The sequence below is a fragment of the Aulonocara stuartgranti genome (assembly GCF_965226115.1).
Source record: "Aulonocara stuartgranti genome assembly, chromosome: 9".
Taxonomy (NCBI): Eukaryota; Metazoa; Chordata; class Actinopteri; order Cichliformes; family Cichlidae; genus Aulonocara; species Aulonocara stuartgranti.
The window spans coordinates 1729878-1740805 of NC_138960.1; the positions used below are offsets into that span (position 1 = coordinate 1729878).

The window sequence follows — 10928 nt, forward strand, 5'->3', positions numbered from 1 at the left end:
GCTTACCTTGTCCGTCACTTCCGTCACTTACTCACCTGCTCCGTCACTTACTCACCGCTTTTCTTTCCAAGCTCCCCGCTTTTCTTTCCAAGCTCCCTAAAAACTACTTCCAAAAACATTCAGCTTTGATATTAATGAGTTTTTTGGGTTCATTGAGAACATGGTTGTTGATCAATAATAAAATTATTCCTCAAAAATACAACTTGCCTAATAATTCTGCACTCCCTGTATATTCACAGTATACACTCACTGTCTTTAAGGAATCGCTAACTTAGTTTAGACCGTAGCAGCATGGCCTTTTCACCTGTCCCTCCTGCACTCTCCTGCGCCTTGTGTCAGATGTTTTAGTTACTCCTTGGCCTCCTTTAGCAGTAATGATACTTGTAATAAATGTAGCCTTTTTGCAGCTCTGGAGGCCAGGATCACTGAATTGGAGACTCTGCTTCGCTCCCTTTAAAAACCCGAAGCTAGACAGGCCAGGTGCAGCTGAAAATAGCGTAGGCCCCATTTGCCTTCCCCCGACATATTGTCCCGAGCACCTGGGAAAACAGGACGGCTGGTTGATGGTGAGGAGAAGGCATTGTCTTAAACAGAAGCCCCCGGTATGCTCCCCTGAGGCATGTGAAGCTAGAGACACCAGCAGCCATAGTCAATTGTCTTCCAGAGCAGGCGACACTCAGGGAAATTCAAAACTGCTGGCTAAGGGTAAACGTAAACTCAGTAACAAAGTACCTAAAGAAACTATTTAAGATGGATTTTTTTGTGTGTAGACACAACACTGGTTCATCCCTTTTTTCATGTCTGAATGATTCACAGATCAGTGTAAAGTGTAAACATGTACAAAACATTCCTCTGCAAACAAATACCAGACTGAAAATGAGTCCAAAAGGCTTTAGAAAGTCTGGAGAGCTATTGCTCAAGAGCACTTTATACAATTACAAGAAAATCTGGCTTCTTGGAGTAAATCTTTTAAATATATATATTTTTTTAACTGAGGCCACCCCCTTAAGAAGGGGAAACAGAGTGACCCAATGGGGTCATCAACACAGAATTAGTTCTGTATAAAGAACACTGTGGGGAGGTGAAACAGAAATAGTCTGTTTCTCCACTCAAGTCTTATTCTTTTCCTTGAAGACATTTTTCAAATTAAGCTTGTTAAACATAGTGCTAAAGCCTTGCAAGCAGGCTATATTGGTTAGCACGGTTAAATGCTGGATATTTCTGCTGCATTAAAATGCAGAAGAACCTAAATAAAGAATAAGAAAATGGTTTCATCTGATAAAACAAATTAGAAGATTTATGTTCTAGACTAGGTCCGTGATATATTTAGTTTAATCACTGTCCCTATGTGGCAGGTGCAGGTGAATGCATGCCTGTCATGCTTTGTTAAATCATCAGATATACCTAGGCCATGTAAATATAAAGAATTAAACTCTTTCTTTGTTTGAATTTGTTTGACCTGGAATGGTCATTATAAAAGAAATGTGTGTATTTCTACACACGTATAAGCCTATTGTCATGGCTACTGAACGGACCCACGCACAGACAGTTCTTTCAAGGAAACAAAAGGGGATTTATTTACAATAGGGATCACCTTAGTGCAAAATATATGTACAGTGAGTTGGGAGGGGGTCCAGGGCTCCAGGGACAGGTCCGGTGATTCGGTCCAGAATCTACAGACAGAAGGTCAAAGGTTAGTTCCACAACATAAAACACGTGTAAGCGATTCTTCTTTGAATATGCCGCGAGCACGAACTCAGGTGGTTCGACGTTCCAGCGGTGAGCTGCTCTGTGCCACTGCCTTAAATAGCAGCTGGGGAAATCAGCCAGATCAGCCGCAGGTGGACACCATCCACAGGGGTGCGTGGGCCAAGAGTGAGAGCCCGTAATGAGCTCCACCCAGGCAGAGAGGAGGAGGAGAGACAAAAAACTAAAACTAACAACAACAAAACCTGTAGCCAGCGTGGGCCAACCAGAGAGACACGGGGACCGTGACAGTACCCCCCTCCCCCCTTAACGGGAGCCTCCCGGCGACCCACCAGGCTTATCCGGATGAAGGCGATGAAAGTCGGCAACCATCCCGGGATCCAACACAGCGGAGCGGGGAACCCAGCAACGTTCCTCAAGGCCATAACCCTCCCAGTCCACCAGATAGTGAAGACCCCTCCCGCGACGGCGAGAGTCCATGATGCGGGAGATCGTGTAGGCAGGGAGGCCACCAATGACCCGAGCGGGCGGAGGGGGCCTGGAAGGAGGGCACAATGGACTGGAGAGACACGGCTTAATCTGAGACACATGGAAGACATTGTGTATCTTCATGTTGCGCGGCAACTTAAGGCGAACAGAAACAGGGTTTATCAAAGCAGCAATTTCAAAAGGCCCGATGAAGGTTGAGGTGAGCTTCTTCGATTCGGCATGAACAGGAACGAAGCGTGTGGACAACCAAACCTTTTGACCGATGGTGTACTCAGGAGCGTGAGTGCGGCGCCGGTCAGCCAGACGTTTGTAGCGTTCTTTCGTGCGCAGCAAGGCCGCACGGGTGGCCCTCCAAACCCGGCGACACCTACGAAGGTGAAACTGGACCGAAGGGACAAAGTGCTCACCTTCCAGAGCAGGGAACAGAGGAGGCTGATACCCCAGGGAGGCCTCAAACGGAGATTGCCCTGTAGCTGAAGATGTCAGGCTGTTGTTGGCATATTCCACCCAGGGCAGTTGGTCGCTCCAGATGGTTTGGTTGGAAGCAACTATGCAGCGCAGAGCAGTCTCCAGCTCCTGGTTAGTGCGCTCAGTTTGTCCGTTGCTCTGTGGGTGGTAACCAGAGGAGAGACTGACCTTGGCTCCTAGCGCCGAGCAGAACTCCTTCCACACACGAGAGGTGAATTGCGGCCCACGATCCGAGACCACGTCCTCCGGGATGCCATGGAGGCGGAACACATGATGCGTGAGATGCCGAGCCGTCTCCAGGGCCGTCGGGAGCTTGGGGAGTGCAACAAAATGCGCAGCCTTTGAAAAGCGGTCAACAATAGTCATTATAGTGGTGTTACCTGCTGACTGTGGGAGGCCGGTAACAAAATCCACCGCGATATGGGACCACGGCCGAGACGGTGTGGGTAAAGGTAGCAGCAAGCCGGCCGGAGGTTGATGTCCCAGCTTGTTGCAGGCGCAGGTTGAACAGGCAGAGACGTACTCCCGAACGTCTCGCGATAATGTGGGCCACCAGAAGTAGCGCTGAAGGAAGGTGATCATTCTGTGTACTCCTGGGTGACATGTGAAGCGGGCAGTGTGAGCCCAATGCAGTACCTGAGACCGAGTGGCCGATGGAACAAAGAGCCGCCCCGCTGGTCCTCCTCCTGGATCTGGTTCAGCCCGCTGAGCCTCACGAATGGCCGACTCGATTTCCCATGTTATTGTACCAACGGCACAAGTCGCTGGCAGGATGGGCTCAGGGTCCTGCCTCTCCTCAGGCACCGAGAACTGCCGTGATAGGGCATCCGGCTTCACATTCCGCGAGCCCGGTCTGTAAGAGATTGAAAAGTTGAAACGGGTGAAAAAAAGAGCCCACCTGGCCTGTCGAGCGTTGAGACGTTTTGCTGTTTGCAGGTAAGCCAGGTTTTTGTGGTCCGTCCATACAATGAATGGCTGAGTCGTGCCCTCCAACCAGTGCCTCCATTCCTCCAAGGCCAGTTTTATAGCCAAGAGCTCCCGGTCTCCCACGTCATAGTTGCGTTCGGCTGGGGAGAGGCGGCGAGAGAAGAAGGCACAGGGCCGTAGCTTACCCTCTCGCTGTTGTGAGAGCACCGCGCCGACCCCCGAGTCGGAGGCATCCACCTCCACAATGAATTGGAGTCGCAAGTCAGGCTGAGCCAGGATGGGTGCGGTGGTGAATCGGTCCTTGAGCTGTGTGAAGGCCTTTTGGGCCGCCTGATCCCACTGAAAAGAGAACTTAGGAGAGGTTAAGTGGGTCAAAGGCAGAGCGATTTTACTGAAGTCCCTAATGAACCGGCGATAAAAGTTGGCAAAGCCGAGGAACTGCTGAAGCTGACGGCGATCAGTTGGTTCCGGCCATTCCACAACAGCTTTGATCTTGGCCGGATCCGGTTTGAGGTTACCCTGGTCAATTATGTAACCCAGGAACGCCACTGTTTGAACGTGGAATTCACATTTCTCCCCCTTTACAAAGAGTCTGTTCTCCGGCAGCCGCTGCAGGACCTGTTTTACATGGGTTACATGTTCGGTTTCAGTCTTAGAGAAAATCAGGATGTCGTCCAGATAGACGAAAACGAACCGATCTAGGAAATCACGGAGCACGTCGTTAACCAACGCTTGGAAGATGGCTGGGGCGTTGGTTAGCCCGAAAGGCATCACCAGGTACTCGAAATGACCGAGGTGTGTGTTAAAAGCGGTTTTCCACTCATCGCCGTCTCAGAGTCTGACCAGGTGATATGCATTTCGGAGGTCCACTTTGCTGAACATGGTGGCCCCGTGAAGGAGTTCGAATGCAGATGAGAGAAGCGGGAGAGGATATTTATTCCTGACTGTAATTTTGTTCAGCCCCCGGTAATCAATGCAAGGACGTAGCGATTTGTCCTTCTTCTCAACAAAGAAAAAACCAGCCCCTACCGGGGACGAGGAAGGGCGTATTATGCCAGCAGCCAAGGATTCTGAGATGTAAGTCTCCATTGCTTCCCGCTTAGGCCGCGAGATGCTGTACAAGCGGCTCGTAGGTAACGGAGCCCCAGGAAGCAATTCAATGGCGCAGTCGTACGGCCGGTGGGGGGGTAACGACCTCGCCCTGTCTTTGCAAAACACCTCGGCCAAGTCGTGATAAACTGGCGGCACAGAGGAGAGGTCCGGTGGTTCCAAAGCCGGGGGCGGTTCGACAGTAGAGGCGAGGGGAGGGGCTGATCTAAGACAGTTCATATGACACTCCTACCCCCACCCAGACACGCACCCCCCTCTTCCAATTTATGCGCGGATTGTGTTGCTGCAACCAGGGGTGGCCCAAAACCAGGGGGGCGTGCGGAGCCTGAAACACAAAAAGGCTGATTGTCTCAGAATGATTGCCAGATAACGTGAGGGTAACCGGCTCCGTAACATGAGTGATGTCTGGTAGGCGCTGCCCCGACAAAGCAGAAACACGAAGGGGGTGTGGCAACGGGTCGGAGACCAAGTTTAAGCGTTTGGCGAGGTGTGAGTCAATGAAGTTTTGTTCGGCGCCAGAGTCTATTAAAGCGGAGAGAGAGTGTGTCATGGTTTGCTTAGTTATCTTGGCTGGCAGCAGAAGACGTGGAGGAGAATCTTGAGAGAGCCCGCCCACCAGTATTCCTGCCTTTACTGGCGGGCGCGCCCTTTTGATCGCAACGGGCAGGTTGCCACGAAATGGCCTGTCTTGCCACAAAACAAGCACTCACCCGAAACCAAACGGCGATGGCGCTCAGTGGCGCTAACCCGGGAGTGCCCCAACTGCATGGGTTCCTCCTGGTCCAACTCCTCCCTTCGTTCCCAGCACTGCACTCTTCTGGACAGAGATCTCCAATGTTGTTCCCGGGATCTGCTGGAGCCACTCGCCTAGCTTGGGAGTCACCGCACCTAGTGCTCCGATTACCACGGGGACCACCGTTACCTTCACCCTCCACATCCTCTCGAGCTCTTCTCTGAGACCTTGGTATTTCTCCAGCTTCTCGTGTTCCTTCTTCCTGATATTGCTGTCATTCGGAACCGCTACATCGATCACTACGGCCATCTTCTTCTGTTTGTCTACCACCACTATGTCCGGTTGGTTAGCCACCACCATTTTGTCCGTCTGTATCTGGAAGTCCCACAGGATCTTAGCTCGGTCATTCTCCACCACCCTTGGGGGCATCTCCCATTTTGACCTCGGGACTTCCAGGTTATACTCGACACAGAGGTTCCTGTACACTATGCCGGCCACTTGGTTATGGCGTTCCATGTATGCCTTTCCTGCTAGCATCTTGCACCCTGCTGTTATGTCCTGGATTGTCTCTGGGGCATCTTTACACAGCCTGCACCTGGGGTCTTGCCTGGTGTGATAGACCCCAGCCTCTATGGATCTTGTACTCAGAGCTTGTTCTTGTGCTGCCATGATTAGTGCCTCTGTGCTGTCTTTCAGTCCAGCTTTGTCCAGCCACTGGTAGGATTTCTGGATATCAGCCACCTCCTCTATCTGCCGGTGGTACATACCGTGCAGGGGCCTGTCCTTCCATGATGTTTCCTCGTCTCCCTCCTCTTTCTTGGATTTCTGCTGCCTGAGGTATTCACTGAGCACTGGGTCAGTTGGGGCCATCTTCCCAATGTATTCTTGGATGTTCGTTGTCTCATCCTGGACTGTGGTGCTGACACTCACCAGTCCTCGGCCCCCTTCCTTCCGCTTAGCGTACAGCCTCAGGGTGCTGGACTTGGGGTGAAACCCTCCATGCATGGTAAGGAGCTTTCTTGTCTTTATGTCAGTGGCTTCTATCTCCTCCTTTGGCCAGCCTATTACCCCAGCAGGGTACCTGATCACGGGCAGGGCGTACGTGTTGATGGCCCGGATCTTGTTCTTACCATTCAGCTGACTCCTCAGGACTTGCCTGACCCTCTGCAGGTACTTGGTGGTTGCAGCTTTTCTAGCGGCCTCTTCATGGTTCCCATTCGCCTGCGGGATCCCCAAGTACTTGTAACTGTCCTCTATGTCTGCAATGTTGTCTTCTGGTAGTTCAATCCCCTCAGTTCTGACTACCTTCCCTCTCTTTGTTACCATCCGACTACACTTCTCCAGTCCGAACGACATTCCAATGTCATTGCTGTATAGCCTGGTAGTGTGGATCAGTGAATCGATGTCTCGTTCACTCTTGGCATACAGCTTGATGTCATCCATGTACAGGAGGTGGCTGACAACTGCTCCGTTCCGTAGTCGGTATCCGTAGCCAGTCTTGTTAATGATCTCACTGAGGGGGTATATATATATATATATATATATATATATATATATATATATATATATATATATATATATATATATAGGTGTTTTGCACCTCTGGTATTCTTGCCAATTCCAGAAAGGAATTGGCAAGAATACCAGAGGTGCAAAACACCAGCTACTGGTAGACAGAACAATCAGCCGAGACTGCAAGACCAGACTGACCAACCTGTGCACTGCCTGGATTGATTACAAGAAGGCCTATGACTCAATGCCCCACAGCTGGATACTGGAATGCCTAGAATTGTACAAGATCAATGGGACCCTAAGAGCCTTCATCAGGAACTCAATGGGGATGTGGCGTACAACACTAGAGGCCAACTCCAAGCCCATAGCACAAGTTACCATCAAGTGCGGGATCTACCAAGGAGATGCTCTGTCCCCACTGCTGTTCTGCATAGGCCTGAACCCCCTCAGTGAGATCATTAACAAGACTGGCTACGGATACCGACTACGGAACGGAGCAGTTGTCAGCCACCTCCTGTACATGGATGACATCAAGCTGTATGCCAAGAGTGAACGAGACATCGATTCACTGATCCACACTACCAGGCTATACAGCAATGACATTGGAATGTCGTTCGGACTGGAGAAGTGTAGTCGGATGGTAACAAAGAGAGGGAAGGTAGTCAGAACTGAGGGGATTGAACTACCAGAAGGCAACATTGCAGACATAGAGGACAGTTACAAGTACCTGGGGATCCCGCAGGCAAATGGGAACCATGAAGAGGCCGCTAGAAAGGCTGCAACCACCAAGTACCTGCAGAGGGTCAGGCAAGTCCTGAGGAGTCAGCTGAATGGTAAGAACAAGATCCGGGCCATCAACACATACGCCCTGCCCGTGATCAGGTACCCTGCTGGGGTAATAGGCTGGCCAAAGGAGGAGATAGAAGCCACTGACATAAAGACAAGAAAGCTCCTGACCATGCATGGAGGGTTTCACCCCAAGTCCAGCACCCTGAGGCTGTACGCTAAGCGGAAGGAAGGGGGCCGGGGACTGGTGAGTGTCAGCACCACAGTCCAGGATGAGACAAGGAACATCCAAGAATACATTGGGAAGATGGCCCCAACTGACCGAGTGCTCAGTGAATACCTCAGGCAGCAGAAACCCAAGAAAGAGGAGGGAGACGAGGAACCATCATGGAAGGACAGGCCCCTGCACGGTATGTACCACCGGCAGATAGAGGAGGTGGCTGATATCCAGAAATCCTACCAGTGGCTGGACAAAGCTGGACTGAAAGACAGCACAGAGGCACTAATCATGGCAGCACAAGAACAAGCTCTGAGTACAAGATCCATAGAGGCTGGGGTCTATCACACCAGGCAAGACCCCAGGTGCAGGCTGTGTAAAGATGCCCCAGAGACAATCCAGCACATAACAGCAGGGTGCAAGATGCTAGCAGGCAAGGCATACATGGAACGCCATAACCAAGTGGCCGGCATAGTGTACAGGAACATCTGTGCCGAGTATAACCTAGAAGTCCCGAGGTCAAAATGGGAGATGCCCCCAAGGGTGGTGGAGAATGACCGAGCTAAGATCCTGTGGGACTTCCAGATACAGACGGACAAAATGGTGGTGGCTAACCAACCGGACATAGTGGTGGTAGACAAACAGAAGAAGACGGCCGTAGTGATCGATGTAGCGGTTCCGAATGACAGCAATATCAGGAAGAAGGAACACGAGAAGCTGGAGAAATACCAAGGGCTCAGAGAAGAGCTCGAGAGGATGTGGAGGGTGAAGGTAACGGTGGTCCCCGTGGTAATCGGAGCACTAGGTGCGGTGACTCCCAAGCTAGGCGAGTGGCTCCAGCAGATCCCGGGAATAACATCGGAGATCTCTGTCCAGAAGAGCGCAGTCCTGGGAACAGCTAAGATACTGCGCAGGACCCTCAAGCTCCCAGGCCTCTGGTAGAGGACCCGAGCTTGAAGGATAAACCGCCCGCAGGGGCGTGCTGGGTGTTATATATGTGTGTGTGTATGTGTATATATATATGTATATATATATGTACACCTTATTCACATGATGAGATTTTCTTTAACGAAATCCTCATTCTCTTTAAGCACATAAGCTTACTAAATCATCAATTGTGTAATTGAAAAACAGGGGACTTGTTTCTTGTTTCTAAAACCAGCCATTTTGTTGTTTGCATCCTGCAGAGCAACCTAAAGACGAACCATTCAATGATCCATTTTCCTCGAAGGCTTCTGAAAACTCAGATTCATCTTTCGCATCTTCATCTGTATCGTCTGTGTGGTCATCCTCATCTTCATCCCCAAAGAAGCGAAAGCACAAATACAAGAAAAAGCATTCAAGAGCCAAGAAACCCAAGAAGGAGCAGAAGAAGCTCCGGCAGCGTGGTGAGCAAAAGATTTTGGAAGAGAAGATTTTACAGAAGAGGATACTATAAATGTGACATAAAAGATAGTATTATGATTGTAATTTGTTCTAAAAACTACTCTGTGTTCGCTATGTCATATATATATATATATATATATATACATATATATGCATGGATTAATATGCTTTGAGCATTTGCTTTTCTAATTATTTGCTTTGTTTTCATTTTCAGTTCAAATGCCAAATGACATTGTGCAGTGATACAAATCCCTCCTCAAGACATTTCCAAAGACGAAGACCATGACCAAAGCTTTTCAGAAGCATGGGCTCGACAGGAACACTGTTGTGTCCACTTCATCAGTTGGGGAGCTTGCTATTGCGGTCCCCAATGTGTACCAGGAGCTACTGTCCAACAAGCCTAGTGGAGAGACGGTACTAGCTTTTGCTAAGCGATGTGAGGCTGCAATTCAAAGCAGTGATGAAGTAAAAAACAAAATAGAAAGTATGAAGGCCGCTGGTACTTTGCTTCCAATTCGAAGAGGGAAATCTGTCTGAAACCCTAATTTGTTCTAAGTGGTTTTGTTTTTTTGAGCATATTGAACTGAAGAAAAGATCTGCAAAACCAATCATTTTTCAAAGATCTGTTCACATATGTGTTGAGTTTCCACACAACTAAGAGATTTACCTGTTAGTTTATTTTATTGGTTTTTTTTTAAAGTTTTAATTTGTATAAATGTGTGTAGAGTAAATAATACAGCTGTGCAGTTTCAGTTAAGGTATAATAATTTATTATATTATAATTATTATAATTTTCCTTTGTTTTATGCCAGTGGTGAATTTAGGGATGGGATTTGTTTCCTTAATATAGTTTTAGCTATCTTTAAAAGGCTTGTATATAAGTTTAGCAATGCTAAATAACTGTTGGTGCTTTATACTTTTTATAGTAATGCCCAGTAATACTTAGAAATGTTTGTTGATCATAAATAAATGTTGACATGTTTTAAACTTTACAATAAGGCTCCCATTTGTCATTTATAAATATTTATTATTCATTAATAAATGGTTTTATGCTTTACACTTTACAATAAGGCTCCCATTTGGCATTTATAAATGTTTATTAGTCATAAATAAATGGTGTCATGTTTTAAACTTTACAATAAGGCTCCAATTTGGCATTTATAAATATTTATTATTCATTAATAACTGGTTTTATGCTTTACACTTTACAATAAGGCTCCCATTTGGCATTTATAAATGTTTATTTGTCATTAATAAATGGTGTTATGTTATGGTTAGGGTGATCGTGGCTCAGGGGGTTGGGAATCGCATCTGTAACCGGAAGGTCGCCGGTTCGATCCCTGGGCTCTCTGTCCTGGTCGTTGTGTCCTTGGGCAAGACACTTTACCCCACTGCCTACTGGTGTTGGCCAGAGGGGCCGATGGCGCGATATGGCAGCCTCGCTTCTGTCAGTCTGCCCCAGGGCAGCTGTGGCTACAACTGTAGCTGCCTCCACCAGTGTGTGGATGTGAGAGTGAATGAATAGTGGTATTGTAAAGCGCTTTGGGTGCCTTGAAAAGCGCTATATAAATCCAATCCATTATTATTATTATT

The 10928-nt window shown here is 48.5% G+C and overlaps 1 pseudogene across 1 annotated transcript; it reads left to right on the plus strand.

Moving 5' to 3' along the window:
- The first annotated feature begins 4377 nt into the window (after window positions 1–4377).
- On the plus strand, window positions 4378–10165 carry LOC309714547 (annotated as a pseudogene). Its single transcript has 4 exons — window positions 4378–4474; window positions 4695–4778; window positions 9137–9337; window positions 9550–10165. The product of its transcript is annotated as an uncharacterized misc_RNA (transcript).
- Window positions 10166–10928: the final 763 nt, after the last annotated feature.